Here is a 20,488-nt window from a genome sequence, read left to right as displayed (position 1 = left end):
AGGCTGGGCTTGAAATTGAGAAATTCTAGGATCAAATTATGCCTACTGATACTTATTAGCTGTGTAACTCTGGGCAAGTCCCTTAAATTATCAGAGCCCGAGACAACTTCCTAGCATTTATCCACCTTGGTAGAGGGAATTTTTACACTAAAAATTCCCTCTGCTAAAGAAGCCCCAGATCCCTTTACGAAAATTAGATTCACAGTTAAGTGGGATATGGAAAGAGAGCATTTAATTTGGAACCAGAGGACTGAATCTCAGAGTTGAAAGGACCTCAAGATCCATCAAGCCCAGTCCATATTGGAATAGTCTCCCTGATCTTTCAGAGGCTTTATTCGCTTTCTCTAGAACAGAAATGAGCAAAACCCGACGCAAAATGCCGTTCCCCAAGGGAAGGAATCAATGAGATTGAGATCCCCACAAGAGAAAATGGTCTAAAAGCCTAGGCTGAGACCAAGAGGCCTTTTTGAATGCTTCCATAGCCAATCAATGAACTTCCTCTTCACCACATGGTTAGCAGACCAGAACAAAGAGATTATTTATACATGTTCCATAATTTCTCAGCTATTTCCATTCCACATTATCCTTACTCTTGGAAAAATGCTATTAGTATTCAGAGCTTTACTTACTGCCTTATTTAAATGTTATCCCTAGAAAACTCTTCTGAGGTATTCAGGTTGGAGATTATTGTTCCCATTTAATAGATGGGAAAGTTGAGTCCCAGACAAAGAAAGCGTACCACTTCCACATGATGACCATTGAAGAAAATTATGATATCCCTACTAAGTTTTCTCTTCTCCAGACTAAACATCCACAGTTCCTTCCACACTTTTCCTTATAGCATTCCTAAGATGATCATTTTAGTATGAATCTCTTCCCTCCATTTGCAAAGGAGGCACCTGAGGCCTAGAAAGTAATAATAATTTCCTAGAAGGTTGTGCAGACAATGAATAGCACTGCCATTCCCCAAATGAAGAAAACAACAACAAACAGCAATCAACAACAAGGCAGGTGTCACAATGGATAGGGTGTGGAGATCCAAGTTCAAATCCAGTCTCAGCCACTTACTATCTATGTAATAATGGGCAAATCATTTGATGGGCATGTAGCACAATGGTTAGAGTTCTAAACTTGGAGTTGGAGAGACCTGGGTTCAAATCCCATCTATACATCAAGGAGGCTGAACTAGGTGATTTCTAAGATCTTTCCTAAATCTAAACCTATGAATCTCTTGTAACTGAAACTGGCAATACAAAAAGTTGTCTCCCTTTGCCTTAGTTTCCCCAACTGTAAATTGGAATAATAATGGCACCTGCCTCCCAGGGTTGTTGTAAGGATCCAATGAAATAATAATTGTGAAGTGTCTGGCACATAATATACACTATATAAATGTTAGCTATCACTAGTATTAATAATGATATTAAAAGTCAAAGCACAGGTTTGGCAAATGGCCAAACTCAACCCAGAGACTCGCAATAACATTCTGAACATTCCAAACCAGCTTCGTCCTCCTGCTCTTACAGGCGGATTGTCTGCAGGCTGAATTGCTGGGAAGTGAGATCAGATCAAAAAGGACTTGACTATGCCTTCTTGTAAAACCTGCACTTGTTCTCCCTTAGTACCTGTGAAGGAATTAGTGAAACACAAGGAATTTTGACTCCCATTCAATTTTTCTGGGAGTTGATATGGCCCAGGAATGGAAGGAACCCTGAATTTGGAATTAGAGAGCAAGGTTCAAATAGCTCCGTCACTTACAATTTAGATGAACTTGAACAAGTCACTTCTTTCTGTAAATATGAGCTAATGGTGTCATATAGCAGTTGAGAAAGCTGCTGTGACATTAAATAAGAGAGGCTCAGTATCCAAAACAAGGAAGCACTTTGTCCCCTCATCCACTCCCTTCACGAGATCTTACTGTATTGTTGTGTTCAGTTCTAGGTGCCATATTTTGGGAAAGACATTGATAAATTGGAGAATGTCCAGAGGAAGGCACTAGGGGTGGTGAAAGGTCTCAGCTTCATGCCATAGGAGGATCAGTTGAAGGGATTGGGGCTGTTTAGCCTGGAGAAGAGAAGGCAGAGGGAGGACTTCACTGCTATCTTTAAGTGTCTGAAGTACTATCCTGGGGAAGAGGGAATAGGCTTTTTCTGCTTGGCACTAGAGGGCAGAATTAGGAATAAAAGGTGAAAGTTTTAGAGAAGCATATTTATGCTTGATATCAACCAAAACTGACCAGCAGTTAGGACATCCTAGAAGTGGAATGGGCTGCTTCAGAGGTGGAAGGTCTTTGGACAGAGCCTGTACAAGTACTTGTCAGGAACATTATGGCTTCTGAGGTCGGTTCTAATGGAAAATTCTGTGATTTGAAATGATAGCGTAGGGAAAGATAATGTGCTGGTGAGCTATTAGATCTTATCAAGTCAGGACAAATTCTGAACATCCAAGATCTCACTTCTAGCCAGGTATTTTCCAATCCTCACCTTACACATTTTTTTAAGCATATTCTCTACGGTATAAGAGAGTCTCAAATGACTTCCAATAAGTACCAAGTTATATCCTCTTATCAAGGAATAACAGGTTTTTTTCTTCTTATGGTATGAATGGTCAGGCAAAGTAGTAGCAAAAAAAAATTGACTCACATGTCAAAATGAGACTCTGCTGTCAACAGACCAATCCTATATATTTTTTCCTGGCACGGAAATAATTTCTAACCCAGGAGTTTCCCATTCCTCTAGAAAGTATCTAATTAAAATTCTTCCACTTCCTTAGGTTAGAAGTGCTGTAGTTCCATGGGAAGGGCACTGGTCTGAGAAGCCAAAGACCTGAAATTTGTTCTCAACTCTGTAGGAAGACCCTTAGGACCTCCATTTCTTTCTTTATTCAACAAGGCATTAATTTGTTGATGTCTAGAGTGCCTTCCAGTTTTGATATTCTATGCTTTAAGAGCATGAGACCTGAAAATGTTATAGGGCAATGGATTGTGATTAAGCACATTAATCTTGCTTATTGTGAGCATAGTTCACTACTACTGCAGAGACAAGTAGGTGGTTCAGTGGATAGAGTACTGAGCTAGAGTCAGAAACATCTGAATTAGAATCTGGCCTCAGATATTTACTAGCTATGTAATCCTGGGCAAAGCACTTAGCCTCTGTTTGCCTTAATCCATTGGAGAAGGAAATGGTGAACCACTCCAGCATCTTTGCCAAGAAAACCCCATGGATAGTATTGATGAGCAGTCATCCACATTCTTCGTGACATGTGGTCAGACATGACTAATCGACAACCTCCCAATTGCAAATCTAACACTGTATTGACTCTATTGACTCAGATGGTGATGGATATGATAATAACAGTATTAGTAATAATAAGAGTATGTTAATAACAGTAATAATAATATTATTGTTTGGAGTTCCTACCTCATATGGTCCTCATGAGGCTCAAAAGAATAGTGGTTATAAAATGAAAATGAAAAAAATTCATTCTATATTTTAAAGAAAATGTCTTAAGAAAAAGAAAGTCAATGAAATTGTTCTCAGAATAATATTCTTTGAGCACTTTCTCTATGGCTGGTTCTAACCTTAGACCCTTCTAAGAAGTCTCGCCAAATCCAAACATGGAGATTATAGAAAGACCAAAGGTCTGCCCAGAAGTGGGTGATGTTTGCCTCACCTGTGTTTCTTGGCTCTAGCGGTGTCAACTGAATTTCCTGAAGGAGGCACATGGAGAAGCAATGTGCAATGGGCTGTCAAGTCTCATTGTGTGACTGGGCACACTGAGGATTGATTGAGCTTGACACAATGTATGGCATGTTGTTACCATTCAAATGGTGGGCAAGAAATCTAATCTCCAGTTGGGAAGAGACTCTCCTTTCTTACAGAATCAGAATTAGAAGGGATCCCAGAAGCCAAATAGTCAAATCTGTACCTACCTGAAAGAGAGCCCCCTTTATGACAAACCCAACAAGCAGTCATCCAGTCTCTGTTTGAGACCTCCACTGCAGAGGAAACTAAAGCCAGAGGACCTGGGTTCATATTCTGGCTTTATCACTTATTACCTGCATGACATTAGGCAAGTTACTTCACGTCAATAGTCTCTTCTGCAAAAAGAACAGGTTGTCTTAGATAACCTACAATGCATCATTTTGCTCCAGATCTATGTTCTTTTGGATCAAAGACTTCCCAAGGAAATTGGTTCTACTTGGAGGCAGCATTAATTGTAAGGAGGCTTTCCTTTCTATCAAGCCCAGTTTTTTGATCCATTGATTATGATTCTGCCTTTCAAGACCAAATAGGATGGGCTGTTTCTCTCTTTCCTATGACAGCCCTCCAAAGAAATTAAGACAGAAAACTTTCTCCTTTCTAGACTGAACATTTTAACATCTTTCAGTTGAAATGAACTAGATATTCTTTCCAAACTTTTTGTCTTTCTCTGTGGGATTTTAGACTCATCTATCTAGAGTATAAAAAGCATTTATAGGTCATCTAAAGTAACTGAGAGTGGATGGGACAGAGGTGCTATCATTAACTAATATAATACCAACTTCAGTAGGAGAAATTTGTGATGGGGACACAGGAAAAGATAATGCATATAGTTGGCTTGGCACTTGGTAAATCTGAGCTGATAGCATTTCAGATCCCAGATAGAGACATCCAGATCATAGGTTTTTATAGATGGGGAAGTTGAGGCCTAGAAAAAAAACTTGTCTAGACTAAAACAGCAGAATGAGGATTTGAATCCAGATCTTATGATTTCAAAGACGACACTTTTCCTGTGGCACTCTCTTGCTTTTCTCAGTGTCTTTCCTAGAATGTGGTACCCAAAATTAAACACGGTATTCCAGGCGTGATCTGACCAGAGTCCTGCTTTCAGGTCACTCTTTGTGAAGCTGATTCTGGCAAGAAGCCCAGTCAACTCTCGCTTATTCATATCCCTCAAGGAGCAGTATCAAAGGAGAGAAATAGAAAGCAGAAGACAATCCAAATGATGATAGGACTCTTAACCTTTTTGAATAACAACCCCCTTTTAAATATCAACATATATAAACATATAAGAAACATAACATATATGATAAACATATCTCCACATAACAATTGCCACTCTATTAGGAAATGTGGGCAGCACCAGAACCATGATAGGAAACAATCACTTACATTTGAATTGTCTTAGGAAGATCCTGAAAATCATCTGGCAAGATGAGGTACCTGACACTGAGTTCTCTTTTGGAACACTCGGTTCTCTCTTGGGCTGAACTGACGAGCAGTCACACTCTGCTGCAAAGAGTGCAACTCTGATGGGCAAACCATGTTGTTTAAATGTCAGCTGTAGCTTTGCCTAAAAGACTATTTTAACAGAGAATTCATACAAGGAAAGTATTCACACAGAGGTTAGAGAAAGTGATACCATGTTTAACATATATTGGATTACTTGATTACTTGCTGTCTAAGGCAGGCAATGGGGGAAAGGGAAGGAGAAAAAAAATTTGGACCATAAGGTTTTGCAAGGCTGAATGCTGAAAACTATCTACATATTCATATGTGTGTGTGTGTGTGTGTGTGTGTGTGTGTGTGTGTGTGTGTGTGTATAAAGGTAGAAGAAGAAAGAAAAAGGAGAAAAAGAAGAAGAAGAAGGAGGAGGAGGAAGAGGAGGAGGAAGGAGGGGGGAGGAGGAGGAAGAGGAAGGAGGAAGGAAGGAAGGAAGGAAGAAAGGAAGAAAGGAAGAAAGAAAGAAAGAAAGAAAGAAAGAAAGAAAGAAAGAAAGAAAGAAAGAAGAAAGAAAGAAAGGAAGGAAGGAAGGAAGGAAGGAAGGAAGGAAGGAAGGAAGGAAGGAAGGAAGGAAGGAAGGAAAGAAAGAAAGAAAGAAAGAAAGAAAGAAAGAAAGAAAGAAAGAAAGAAAGAAAGAAAGAAAGAAAGAAAGAAAGAAAGAAAGGAGGGAGGGAGGGAGGGAGGAAGGAAGGAAGGAAGGAAGGAAGGAAGGAAGGAAGGAAGGAAGGAAAGAAAGAAAGAAAGAAAGAAAGAAGGAAGGAAGGGAGGAAGAAAGAAAGAAAGAAAGAAAGAAAGAAAGAAAGAAAGAAAGAAAGAAAGAAAAAGAAAGGAAGGAAGGAAGAAAGAAAGAAAGAAAGAAAGAAAGAAAGAAAGAAAGAAAGAAAGAAAGAAAGAAAGAAAGAAAGAGGAGGAGGAGGAAGAGAAATACAAGAACACTCTTAAGGTCTCTCTGAAGAACTTTGGAATTGTTGTAAGATATGGAAAATGCTAGCAGCTCAAAAGAAATGTGAGATGCACAAATTTACAAACATCTCACTTCAGATGTTCATATAGACTATTTGTGCCTGATCTGTGGTAGTGCCTTCCAGTTCATATTGGTCCAATTAACCACAGTTGGACACATTGTACCTTGACTCTGGCAGTGATGTCATTTTGGTCCCCTTTAAGCATGAAGGACTACAACTACTACCGTTTTGAGCCCACCATTTTTATGTCATCAGTCCTCTTCAAGTATGAGGATAAATAGCAAGAGTATCCATCAATATCAATTATTATTATTTATTAATTAATAAAACACATCATGAGAAAATGGTATAATAGATAGACTTCAGATATCCTAATCAGAAAGACATAAGTTGAAAATATGTCCGTGCTTCTCTCTAGTTTTGGGAGGGTGAGTAAATTACTTAATCTCTAAGTCTTGGTTTCTTCATTTGAAAGATGAGAACGTTAGCTACAATACAAGGCTGTTATGAAACTCAAATGAGACAAGATACATAAAGCATTTGTAAACATTGAAGGACTATTACATGATACTTATAATAACACTATCCGTGATAATAGCAATTGTTATTATGTTTATTAAGACATGGGGGCAGACACTTAACTTACTAGCTGTATAACCCTGGGCAAATCATTTAACCCAAGCATTTTGCTGTCTTTAGAGTCTCCATAAGTGAGTTTTTGTTGTGAATTCAGTAATGATCAAAATATATTTATATTTTATTTGTTACAGCAACATTAATATACATTTGAAAAGTAAGGATTGAGGGACTGCTAGATGTCAAAGTGGCTAGAACACTGACCCTTTGAGGCAAGAGGACGTGAGTTCACATCTGACCTCAGACACTTAACATTTTCTAGCTGTCTGACCCTAAGCAAATCCCTTAATTCTAATTCTCTCATCAAAAAACTACAACAACAAACAAAAAGAAAAAGAAAGATTGATTCATGCATGAGGCATATTGTATATTCAGTTTACATAAGGGCCATTTACTAGCTAAAGATCAAAATGGAAGTTCTTGGCACTATATACATTGATAGACTCCTTGCAATATGTCTTCAGCAGCCCACAGGTGGGCAGCCACTGTCCTTGGATTGGACCGCATGTCTTCTGAGGTCTCTTCCCACTTTGAAATGTTATGAATTGGTGAATGTAAAGCACTGTGATTTGTGGGAACAGCAAGTTTACTTGGGCTAAAATCAAAACAAATTTACATTCCCAGAACATCCACCTAACTGTTAGCCAGCCCAGGGCTAAATTTTCCATGGATAGTACCCAAAATTCATTGTCCCCATGCTGCTCTTTGGAAGTTGTCTGTATTGGCCATAGAAGTACTTTTGATTCATGTGGTCTCTTACCCAGAATCTGCTGAAAGACTATAAAGGTGAAGTCTGAGCCCCATCCAGAGTCATTAGCGATCACAACCCCGGGTCTGGAGACAGTGGTCAGTCTGGCAGCCATAGACAGGGAAGGGTGTTTTTTGTACCTAGGCTCTAAGGGACTCGTAGCCAACCCATCAGAGAGCAATAACCGACTCCTGTGGTGGGGCTGGTTCAGCTTATGAAAGAAGGAGAGTCAAGGGTGCAAGAGACTTGACATTTAGAACCATGTCTTATATTTCCCAACTTTTTATGAAAACCTACTCAATGGCAAATAAATAAACTTTGACCATACTGATTTTTTTGGATTGAGTCAATAACGATGAAATTCTAATTGAGAGTAAAGGATCTATAGTGGGTGGTCCCATAGAGATCAAAGAGCTCATGGAGCTATGGAAGTTTATTTCTTTCTTTGGTTTAGAGAGCTATTTAATTCAAGAAGCAATAAGGACTTCTTATGTACTAAGCAAATAAAATTGTCTCTTAAAGTAGGTTATATTCTATTGAGAGGAAACAATGTTTAAAGAGATAAATCAATACAAAAAAAAACAAAGTAATTTCGGAGACCAAAAGAGGACACTTACAACTGGGGAACTTAGGAAAGAGCCTCACAGAGGAGGTGCTATTTGAATTAAGCCTTGCTGAGGGGAGGAGAGGGAGGATTTGTGTGGTAGGAAATGAAATGTTTCATATGGAGGATAGCTGGTAAGCCATTTTGGCTCCTTTAGTCTACTGGCTGTATTAATGAAGCACAACAGCAAATTTACATGGCAATGAGAAGTATTTTAGGGATAGTGCTCCTTCAGGATTGGTCCTGAGAAAAGTAATGGGTTCCTTCCTAATCTTTGGAAATTTCCAAGCAAAGGTTAATTGGAATCTAATTTTTTTTTTTATGAAACATCTCTCTCAGTTAAAAAAAAATTAAATAGATCTCTAATAGATATATATGTTTTAAATTGCAAATATATGTATACTACTATACTAATTATATATAATATATTGTAAACATATACATTATACATATAATTATAATCATTATAAATATATAATTACATACACTATGAAACTTTCACAAAAATAGAAGTTTTAAAAGGATGAAATGAGAGGAAAATCATATTTGATCCTGGAGGTGATAGGGAGCCACTGGGGTTTATTGAATCTTTAAGGAATGACATGGTCAGACCTGGACTTTAGAAAGATCACTTTAATAGCTGTGGAGGATGGATTTAAGTGGGGAGAGATTTGAGGCAAGAAGACCAAATTAGGAGACTATAGAGGTGAGGAAGATTTGAATAAGGCAATGACTTGTGAATAGAGACAAGGGGGAAAATTCGAGAGACATGAGAGCAGAAGTAATTAGATTTAGCAATGTATGTGTGAGGTGAGGGTGAGTGAGGAGTTAAGATTGTGTAGATTGTCTAGAAAAATAACTAGAAGACTAAAAGGATGTTGATGGCCTTAATAGTCATAGGGAAGTTAGAAGAGGAGAAAGTTATATGACTCTGGACAAGTCACTTAATTTCAATTGCGGAAGGAAGGAAGGAAGGAAGGAAGGAAGGAAGGAAGGAAGGAAGGAAGGAAGGAAGGAAGGAAGGAAGGAAGGAAGGAAAAATATCTTAGGAATTGGACTACTTATAATCAAATCTTTCAGCATACTATTATTAAGAGAAGCTATATAAGACCAAAGTGAAAGTCTTTCCCCCTCAAGAACTTTGTATTCTACTGGAGAATATATGTGTGTGTGTGTGTGTGTGTGTGTGTGTGTGTGTGTGTGTGTATATATATGTATGTATATATATATATATGTATGTATATATGTATATATATGTATGTATATATATGTATATATATGTAGATAGATATATAGATTATATATATTTAAATGCATACCAAACTAATTTTGGACAAACTCAGGCCTAAGGAAAGGCCTCACGTTTGGAGGTATTCTTCGATCCCTGTTCTTGACCCCTCTCCAACATTTAATCATGGAGAGAATGGAGAAGTTGATGAGTGCTATTTTTATTTGTCATCTTGAAGCAGACAATCAGAATATGCTAGAGACAAGCAAAAGCCTTTTAAAGGAAAAACTCCATATCAGCTATTTTATTTAATAAAAACTCTTAGCAAATACTTTCAGGGCTGTTTGATCTCTCATCTTCACAGCCTGATTTGTTGCATTTGGACAGCCTAAAGAGGAACTCAGACTTTAGAAATCTCTGAGTAAACTAAAAATCACTGCCTGGTTCTATTGACGAACACGGCAGGTCTGCTTCCAGAGCTGCCAGGAAGCCTTATTACAAGGAAGATGATGCAATTAGATTAACGCAAGACTTAGGGTTCCCCCCCCCTTTTTTGTAAGTTCAACCACAAGATGTTTAAATATTCAAAACAGTTTCAGAATAACATCCACATTGCACGGACATAAAAACATGTCCTATTGTGGTTGAGTTATGAAGCAGGGGTTCTGGCAGAATGGGATTGGAATTCAAACATTATCCTCACGCGATGATCTGACGTGAGCTCAGGGCCAGCTGCATAGACTCTGAAGCAAGGTTTTTGAACCCTTGAACACCTTTAGCAGTCAAGTAAAGCCTATTGCTTTTAGAATACTGTTTTATGGACTTCAAAATCATATTCTATATTCAAAAATAAAGTGCATAAGACTACAAAGGAAGCCAGTTATAATGAAATACAGTTATCAAAGGTTTTTTTTTTAACAAATTAAAAAAAACTCTTTTTGATTTTGTCAGTGTTATCAAACTGGACTACCCCCTTTGATTTTTGTCAAACACCATCCACTTTTTCATTTTCCCTTTTACACTGTCTTTTCTCATAAGTTTTCTCAAGAAACCCTTTGATGAAGGGTTTGTCTTTGATCTGATTATCTTTGGTCTAAATGAGATGATCATCTTTTTAATTTAATAACCTGTTTGTCTTCTTAATAAAATGATTAAATTGCCCTCCCCCAAAAAAGTTAGAAATTTATCCATGGACCTCAGGTTAAGAAACTCTGCTCTAAAGGAAATGAGGGAATATCAGGAAAGAAGGCGAGTTTTTTGATAATAGCAATAGCCAGTATTCAATAGTCAATAACCATTTGTTAAGCCCCTATGTGCCAAGGACTACCTTCTTTAACACAGGACAACTTGGGGTGATGGATGGTTGTGTCTCCCTAGACAGACCTGGATTTGAATGGCTATTATACCACTTACTATCTATTTGACCTTGGGCACATCCCTTCTACCATGTGAACCTGAGTTTTCTCATTTATAAAATGAGAAGGCTTAGATTAACTAGATCCTTTTCAGATCTAAATTCATGACCCTAATTGTTTAAAAAAAAGGCAGCTAAAAGAGCACAGTGGATAGAGAACTGGGCTTGAAATCAGGAATTTTAATCTTCTTGAGTTCAAATCTCAGACACTTCCTAGCTGTGTGACCCTGGGAAAGTCACTTCATTCTGTTTGCCTTAGTTTTCTCATCTGTCAAATAAGCTGGAGAAAGAAATAACAACCACCACTATCTGCCAAGAAAATGGGGTCACAAAGACATGACTAAAGCAACTGAAGAGCAGCAATAAATACAAATCATAATCAGCAGCATTTATATAGCTCCTTAAAGTTTGAAAAGCTTACATCATTTTCTCCTTAGAATCCTTAGCAGGAGGAAAGTGCTACTACAGATTTTACAGATGAGAAAGCAGAGGCAGAAGGTGCTTAAGTGACTTGCCAGTATTCTAAGGAAGCAAGTGCTTTTCTTTTTTCTTCTTTTTAAAATCACCTTTATAATTTCATCATTATAGAGACCTCTTCAAGTGGATTGGGCTTAGCGTCAGGAAAGCCTGAGTTCAAATACAGCCTTATATCCTGACTAGTTGTGTGACCTTCAGCAAATCATCCCACAACTATCTGCCTCAGTTTTCTCAACTAATAAATGGGAATATAATAGCATGTACTTCAAATGGTTGTTGTGAGGATTAAATGAGATAATATTTAGTTTGGGTTTTTTTAAGTGCTTAGCACATAGTAGGTGTTCTTCTCTTCCTTTTCTTTCTCCAAAGCATAAGGGCACCTTCTTTTTACCTTAATGTCTTAGATAGTTCTCTAGGGCACTGGGAGGTTGGTGATAGACCAGAGATCATAAAACCAATTTGTGTCAAAGGCAGAACTTGAACACAGGTTTTCCAAACTCTGTTTAACTTTGTACCCGCCTTGCCTTTATGAAATTTTAAAAATTTTGCCTGTCAGCAGTTTATGATTTTCATGAAAATCAATTTCTCACATCTGAAACACTGTGTGTCAGAATGTATAAAGTGCTAGATTTTTTTAATCAGGAAGGATCAAAGTTCAAATATCACTTTTGACAATTTTTAGTCATGTGACTGTCAGCTAGTCATTTTCCCATTTCTGAGTCTCAGTTTCCCCTTCCGTGAAATGTAGAATAATAATACCCACTATACCTAACTCTCTGGATCATTTTGAGGTTCAAATGAGCTAATGTATAAAATTCCTGGCAAATTTTATATTACACTTTGAAAATGTAAGTTATTATTTTCAGTGAGCCAGGACTCCTAATCCTTGAACCTTAAGTCTCCTTTCCCTCACTCCTAGAGTTTCTATCAGGGATTTGTGATCTTCAAGAGAACTCTTTAGAAATTACAATTTAAAGATATTCAATAGCACATTCCTTTTAAAATCAATTTCCTGGCTTCTATACTACTGTCTTTGTTTACCTGGATTTTCAGTGACTGAATTTCTCTGAAATTCTTATGCTGATTTGGGGGCCATCCAGACTCGACTTCTTCATTTTACAGACGAGGAAAATGGCAGAGAGGAGGCATAGTCACCTAACACACGTCTCCTTGAATGTGATTAATAATTCCAGGGATAGGGAATGAATTATGAATAGGATTTGGAGAAAAGTAGATCTTTATGAAGTGGCTGGAAAATATCTTTAAGTCTGTCCAGAGCATCAGGATGCAGGGGGAATTATTGGCTGCCAGCAGTTAGGAAGATAGGGCAGGGGGGAGTAAAGATGGCTGCCACAGGAGTCTTAGAGGAGAGGCTGAAGAATGAAATAATTCTGAAAGGAAGAGGTGTGCAACAGTCACCTTTTCACCTTAGAGGTGCCAGAATGACAGTCCTAGATATCCAGAAACTGAATTAGAGGATGTTGGAACTAGAAGAGGTCTTAGAACCTATTATGTCAGAGCTGGAAGGGCCCTTAGAACTCAGGATGTCAGAGCTGGGAGGGAACTTAGAACCCAGGAGGTCAGAGCTGGGAGGGCCCTTAGAACACAGGATGTCAGAGCTGGGAGGGCCCTTAGAACCCAGGATGTCAGAGCTGGGAGGGCCCTTAGAACACAGGATGTCAGAGCTGGGAGGGCCCTTAGAACCCAGGATGTCAGAGCTGGGAGGGCCCTTAGAACACAGACTATAAAGTTAGGAGAGTCTTAGAACACAGAGTGTCAAATCTGGGAAGACCATTAGCACATGAAATGTCAAAGCTGGGAGAACCCTGAGAACACAGAATGTGAGAGCTGGAAGGGGCTAGAACACAGGATATAAAAGTTCTCAGAGACCTTAGAAATTATTTGTTCCAACCTTTCCTTCCTGACTTTACACTAAACTGAGAACCAGAGAATGCAATTATCAGAGGCGATTACTTGTCCCAAATCACTGTGAGTTAGTGGCAGAGGCAGGCCTGCAACCCAGTTCCCTTGACTCCCAGAACAGACCTTTTCTATTATATTACCCAGCTCCCTACTAAACTGTTAGTGAGTCTTTGGAAGTAGTTGCAATGATAATATTGAGACGAATACTTTGAGGCCCCCAGAAAAAACTTAGGGTCCTCCCTTCTTGACCACTCTTATCCTATGTACCCCTCTTTCCCATGTTCCCTTCATGGGGTGCTGTGAGTCCTACAGAATCCCCCCAAGTGACCCCACAATAATTAGTCTATGAGAGGCAGGAGAAAAGGGGCCTGTATTGAGGAAAGTCCAGAGGGGCTGGAAGCAGCCCAGGCAGAAGCTGGCAAAGAGAACGCTGTTGTGTCCAAGGGAGCAATCCTGAGAATACTGGACAAAATCAACTTGAGCTCAATCCTCCTTCTGAAAGATGGTCGCTGAGTCAGGAAGGTGGTACTTGGGAGATGAAGGCAGGGCCTCGTTCAGAGCAAGTTTGTTTCAAAAACAACAGCTGCATGCAGCAGTAAAGTCTTTTTTTTTTTTCAAACTCCAGGCAAGTTTGAGAGCAGCTAGACATGAAAATGGAGCATGGCCCAGACAGGAAGGGGAATTCTTAAAGCATCCTTCCAAGAGGATGTAAGATCTAAGCTTGCACTGATATCAATTTAGATCTGGAAGAGATCTCAGAGATCATCTGGCCCAGCCCTCTCATTATACAGATGAGGAAACTGAGGCTTGGAAAGATTAATTAATTTACATGATTATAGATTTTGAGCCACAAGGGACTCCAGAAGCTATTTTGTCTAACACCCCTCCCCAACTCTGCTTTTTTACAAAATTGTTGGCAACCCACAATTTAAAAAGCTGAAGGCTACATAACCTCTGGGCTTATTTTCAGCCTTAGAACTATTACCCTGGAACTCTATGAGCCCTAGTTGATAAAATTCTGGACTAGTCAGAAAAACCTTTCGATGGGTTTGTTTGAATTTGTTTCATACTTAAAAAAAATAAATTTTCACTGTGCTGATTCTTGCTTTTTTCAGGATAAGTGTTATTTGTCTTTGAGCAAGTGTTCTTAACTTGGGTCCATGAATTGAGCTTAAAAATATTTTCTAAGAATTAACTTGGCTTCCTTTGTAATTCTATGTATTTCACGCATTTAAAAATATTATTCTGAGATGAGAGTTCTTCAGACTTTCAAAGGGGTCCTTGACACAGAGAAGCTTAAGAGCCTTGGCTTTAGAGATTTAATTCCTGTTAGTGCTCAGTGAGAAAACTGTCTGGACCCTTCTTTTAGAATTAAAGATTTAGAGCTGTAAAAAGTCATTTTACAGAAGTGGAAACTGATGCCCATAGAAATGTCATTATTTGCCCAAGATCACCCAGGAAAGAAGCATCTGAGTTGGGATTGGAACCCAGCGCTTTATCCAGTCTATCAAGGTGCATTTCCTCGGGTCAGAACCAGAAGGGACATGAGACATCATCTAAGTCTGTCCTCATTTCCTTGGGAAATTGATGTCGTGAGTGGGGATGTGACTTGTCCAAAGTCATACAGAAAGTTTATGGACGAGTTGAGAAAATAACAATTTGCTTTGTGCTTTATAATGTAGAATGTGACTTCTTCATAACAAAGCCATGAGATGGGTTATGTAATTATTTTGGTCTCTATTTTTCAGAAGAAGAGATAAGGAGGGGCAGAGTTTGTCCAAAGTTGTGCAACCAAGAGGGATCATAGCTTAACCTCAAACCTAGATCTTCTGATTCCTAGTCTAGCATGATTTCCAGTATTGTTATCCAGGGAATGTCCAAGTCTGAATTAGTAATCAGCCTAATTTGGGGAATATACTCAAAAAATGAAGTGTCATTACTTTCAAGGGCATACAGTAATGTAAACTTGGATAACAAGACTTCTAAGCAGAAGTCTTCAGGGACCAATGTTAGTCAATAGATCAGTTATTCTCAATTAAAATATTCATACAAAAAGAGATTTGCCAAAGTTTGTTCTCAAACAACCCTTTCCCGCGATCATATTTACCCTAATTTTTTTCATTAAAATGTATTTCATATTCTATTAAACAAAAGAGATGGCAGGGTCTGGATCGGAATTCTGACAATTACTACTTTTTGATGTTGGACAAGTATCTTCCCCATCCTGAATCCCAGATCCTTCAACATCAAAAGAAGGCGGTGGGATTATTTAGTCAGATCTGGGACCCTGAGATCCCATAATCCTGTGCAAAACATTGGGATGGATCTCAAAGCAAAAGTGTACTAGTTTTGCTCTCAACAAGCTTACAATATCACACTATAGACAGACCAAAAGTCCAATTGGCCCCAAACCCATTAGAACACAGTTCAGAATTAGAGATTTAGTAAAAGAGATTGGGCCCATACTGGAAAATTTCTATGAGATCTCACCCACAAGCAGGGACAGAGTGGGGTACGAGAGAGTTAGAACGAGCTGTACTGACCTTGGATGCTAATGTGCACATACACGGCTTGTTGTTGGGAGCTGATGTTCTTAGAAGCATCCAAGGCTATTTATTTTGTTTTAAAGAAGGAAAATGGTTTTGAGCAGGAGAGCTACACGAAATGACCCAAACTCCACAATGGAGAGGAAAAAAGATGGAAAGGCAGGCTGAAATCCAGCAGCTGTGGCTCAGCAGGGACCTTTAAAGGCAGGACAGCAGGGACTATAATCATTGAGGGATGGGTTGGGAATCTCTCAGTAAGAGCAACTCTCCCATGAAGCCAAGAGAAAAATGGAGGGCATGGAGACAAAAGGGACACCCTCTAATCCTGTCTATCATTCAGGAACCGGGCTTTGTCTGTCTAAGAGCTGCAGTTCTTTACTGAGTGTGTTTATAGGAGAGAGAAGACCAGGGAGTGATAACAGAGCCCCCAACCCAGTTTCCAGGGCTAGTATTTTAGCCTTGAATCTGAATTGGGATTAAAAATACATCTATGTATGTGCATAAATTTGTGGCATGTCATGTATATCTATAGGCTTGTGTGTATTGTTTGTATATTTATTTATTTATACCTATTTACAAATATTCCATTCCAAATAAATATTTATATTTGTTCATTTACACCTATTTACAAACATACATTTAGATATGTTTGTAAATAGATATGTAGATATATATGTGTGTACATTTGCACATAGGTAGCTATATGTGTTGTGTGTATACCTATATAGGTATATGTACCCACATGTTTATATATATGTGTGTATGCATTTATATTTTCTGCTTTCATGTATTATGTAGTACATGTGATAAGTTATACATATATGAGAGGTAGTGTAATATAATAATATCTCACATTAATAGAGTGATTAAAGGTTTACAAAATATTTTATGCTTTACATTTATTATTTAAGAGCCTTAGATTTGGAGGACAAAGGCTCCTTAGAGGTAAACTAGTCCCCCTCTTATTTATTTATTTTATTTTATTTTATTATAGCATTTTATTTACAAAACATATGCATGGGTAATTTTTCATCATTGACGATTGCAAAACCTTTTGTTCCAATTTTTCCCCTCCTTCCCTCCACCCACTCCCCCAGATGGCAGGTTGACTAATACATGTTACATATGTTAAAGTATAAGTTAAATACAATATATGTATACATGTCCACACAGTTATTTTGCTGTACAAAAAAAATCTAGTCCCCCCTCTTTTACAGATGAAGAACTAAATTCCAGAAAGGCCAAACCACTTCCTAACATCACACAGACTGCTGAGCAAGGATTCAGACATAGGTTCTCTGAATGCAAATTCAGTGTTCTTTCTCTTGAAGCACACTGCCTGCTTTTAGGAACTGATGATTTGAGACATTAAGGTAACTTTCTTGTGGTCATGTAGCTAGCAGACATCAAAGGCAAATACAAACTTGGGTTTTTGATCAAGATTTTAATTTTCATTTCTTGTTTTCCAAACTTGACCAATCCCAACAAGTATGAAAGTTTTCATGTATGAAAAACAGAAAAAGATCTTTTTTTATTTGGGACCTTGAGTCTATTGATCTGTTGTTTACAGCTTGCTGTTGTTGGGATTATTATTATTATTATTATTATATTATATATATAATTAGTACATACTATTATATGTATTATTTATTTTCTTGTTTTGTGTTATAGTATAAATATTATTTAATTAATATAATTATATATATATATATATATATATATATATATAAATTATTGTTTAAAAATTCAAACAAACCCAGGTTTTCCCAGCTCTAATCCAGCATTTTATCAACCAGGCTCATAGAGTTCCAAGATAATAGTTCTAAGATTGGGAGGAACACAGAGTCATCTAGCCTCCAGCTTTTTAAACTGTGGCTCACAATCCCATATGGAGTCTCATAACTCAGTGTGGGGATTGTGAAGTTAGGATTTATTATCTATAAGTATTTGACTTATATACCTATTTTTATATATTTATAGACCTAGGATCATGTGAAAATTTCTTGGGTAAAAAGGGGAAAAAGTTTAAGAAGCCAATTGTGATTTATTATCCATAAATATTTGATTTATATACCTATTTTTATATATCTATATACCTAGGATCATGTAAAAATTTCTTGGGCAAAAAGGGGAAAAAGTTTAAGAAGCCAATTCCCTCATTTTTTAAATGAAGAAACTCAGGTCCCAGGGAGGGAGAGGAACTTTCTCGAGCACACACAGGGACTAAGTGACAAGAGCCAGGATTTAAACGTGAGTCTGATGATCTCAAGTTCAGCATTCTAAATTCAAGGGTTTTTGTGTGTGTGTATGTGGCTGGCTGTGCTGATTTCCCATATGCACATGCTTATTTAGCTGCATATATTTCTATAAACATGCATATTTATATTTCTGTTTCTATGCTGTTGGGGAACTGACGTGCAAGTCGTCAGACCAAACAGATAGCTCCAGAAAATACTTTTAAAAATTCATTGTTTGCTATGACAGCTTCAGAACTCCAGTTTTGAAAAGGAGGGCAACGAGATGCTTGGCTCCTAAATAAAGGGGCCTTGTCTGACAAGGAACTAGTCTCCTCCCCTCCTCCCAAGCCAGCAGCTCTTCTAGACATTTGTCTTCAATGGGCCCCATCAATCCCTCTGGCAGCCAAATCTTGACCTCTGTTGAATGGGGATGGGGGAGGAGAGAGGAGGGAAGCCATCCTTGGCCCCTAACAATTATTTGACTGTGGCTCCTGATGAAACCCTTCCCCTCAGAGACTACAAATAAATCCCCATGCCCAGATGTCTTATCCCATGCCATCCATCTTCAGGGAGGGGATTTAGAGCATCGAATGCAGAATGAAAAGCAGTGACAAGGAGGACTCCAGAGACTGTGTTCCTTCATTCACTGCCAGCAAAGTTCCAATCAAATATTTATTAGTTCTTGTCTTGAGCTGGGCTGTCTGTAAGCATATTTATAAGGGAAGCCGAGGGGGAGAAAAAGATGTCTTTGAATGGACAGAGGTGCTAACAGTCCCAGCTGCTCTTGTGTGACTCAGAGGTCTCCTCCCCCTCAAGGCACGTGGTTTCTCCCCTGTTTTGCAAGATGGTTTGGTCATGGGATTTCGGGAACCTGCCCCATGCCAGGGGAGGGGGCTGAGGATCATGAGTCAGACTGTTAACTCTTCAAGTGGGCACATGCTCTGTTTGTAATGAAGTTGTAGAGTCACTGATTTCAGGCAAAAATGAACCTTGAAGATTTTTAAACCCAAATTTCTCCTTATACTGCTGAGGATACTGAACTGACTTGGCCAGGGTCACCCAGTCAGGGGAGGTAAGATTTTAACTCAAGACTTCTTAACTCCCTGGGCATGGCCACTCTGCCATCCTGCCCCTCAAAGCCCAGGGCAAGTCACCTGTCATCACCCAGCAGGGCTCAGAAGGCTTGTCTGTGATTCCTAAATACAGTCATTGGATCACTAGGGTCTCACTTTTCTCCCTCATGCATGAGAGGACAATGATCCAAGAGGGTTCAAGCCTTCCATGCCAGGAACCAAGATCACTCCAAATGGAGCCAGTGAAAAGCCAAGGACAAAGGGCATCGTGGCCGTGGCCAGGATTTGAAGTTAAGAAATCTTGAGTTAAAATCTCGCCTCCTCCTCACTGTGTGACCCTGGCCAAGTCAATTCAGTAATATGTCAATTCTAGGCACTTAATAAATGCATATTCAATTTGAAGGTAGAGCTGTAGAGAGGAATTTCAGTGCCAAGCAAAATTCTGTTGATATGAGAAGAACATTGGAATACAAAGCAGATTATGGGAAAGGTATGAAGTGGGAACCAAGAGGAAGTTGTAGTACACTTGGGTCAAAAGGGAAGGTGGCCCAATCTTAAGTGGGCTGGAAGAAGAGAATTCAAAAGGACACAGTCAAATAAATATTTGTTAAGTATTTCCTCTATATTAGAAATTATAATAGATAATGTGAAACTATATTTTCATATTATAGAGAAACTATAATTATATAACATATAAGTACTAAGAGCTGGAGGTACAAAAAGAAGCCCAGGAGATGGCTCCCAGTAATTCAATGGATTCTTGGTGGAGATCAACTGGGGCTGGACAAGGGAAAATGGACTACAGAGCTAGATGTCTCAGAGCTGGTAGAGGATGGAGAGCCTTGAAGATTCTGGCCCAGAGAACTTATATTAGGAGGGAGCACACGAGCTACGCCTGATCTGGGGCCCTGAGAAAAACTTCAGTTCTTCCACCCTGATGACAGCTCTGTCAGAGAGGGAGATCTGGGGCACATGGGGTCAAAAGAAATCAAGCAGGGAGACTTGAGCCGGGACAGTGCAACAGATCTTGCTCGCATGGGCAGAGAACCAAGAGTGCTTGGCTCTGGTATGTGGGAGGCAATAAGGAGTGTGTACAGGTCAAGCATTAGTAAGTGGAGCCAGACCATGGGGACAAGAACAGGAAATCAGGGCCACAAAATAGCAGGCCGGGTAGGAGGTGCCTTATAGTATATTACAGATCCATTTCACTCAGTGTTCTCATCTGTAAAATGGGGTGCTACCCTCATAGGCAATGTGGTTCATTGGAAAGCATGCTAGCTTTGGGGTTAGAGGACCAATTCCCAGCCCTCTATGTGTGACTTTGAGCTTGGTACCTGACTTCTGTCTGCTTCAATTTCCTCCTTTGTAAAAGAGTG

The 20,488-nt window shown here is 38.8% G+C and overlaps 1 protein-coding gene across 2 annotated transcripts in view; it reads left to right on the top strand.

The window, feature by feature from the left end:
* Window positions 1-20,488, top strand: part of PDPN (podoplanin) — a 42,102-nt gene that overhangs the window by 8,363 nt on the left and 13,251 nt on the right. The gene's annotated exons all lie outside the window — the stretch shown is intronic.

Source organism: Sminthopsis crassicaudata, chromosome 3, assembly GCF_048593235.1.
Source record: "Sminthopsis crassicaudata isolate SCR6 chromosome 3, ASM4859323v1, whole genome shotgun sequence".
NCBI classification, from domain to species: Eukaryota; Metazoa; Chordata; class Mammalia; order Dasyuromorphia; family Dasyuridae; genus Sminthopsis; species Sminthopsis crassicaudata.
Note: the sequence above shows the minus strand (reverse complement) of the source record. Positions and strands in the feature narration are given on the sequence as shown.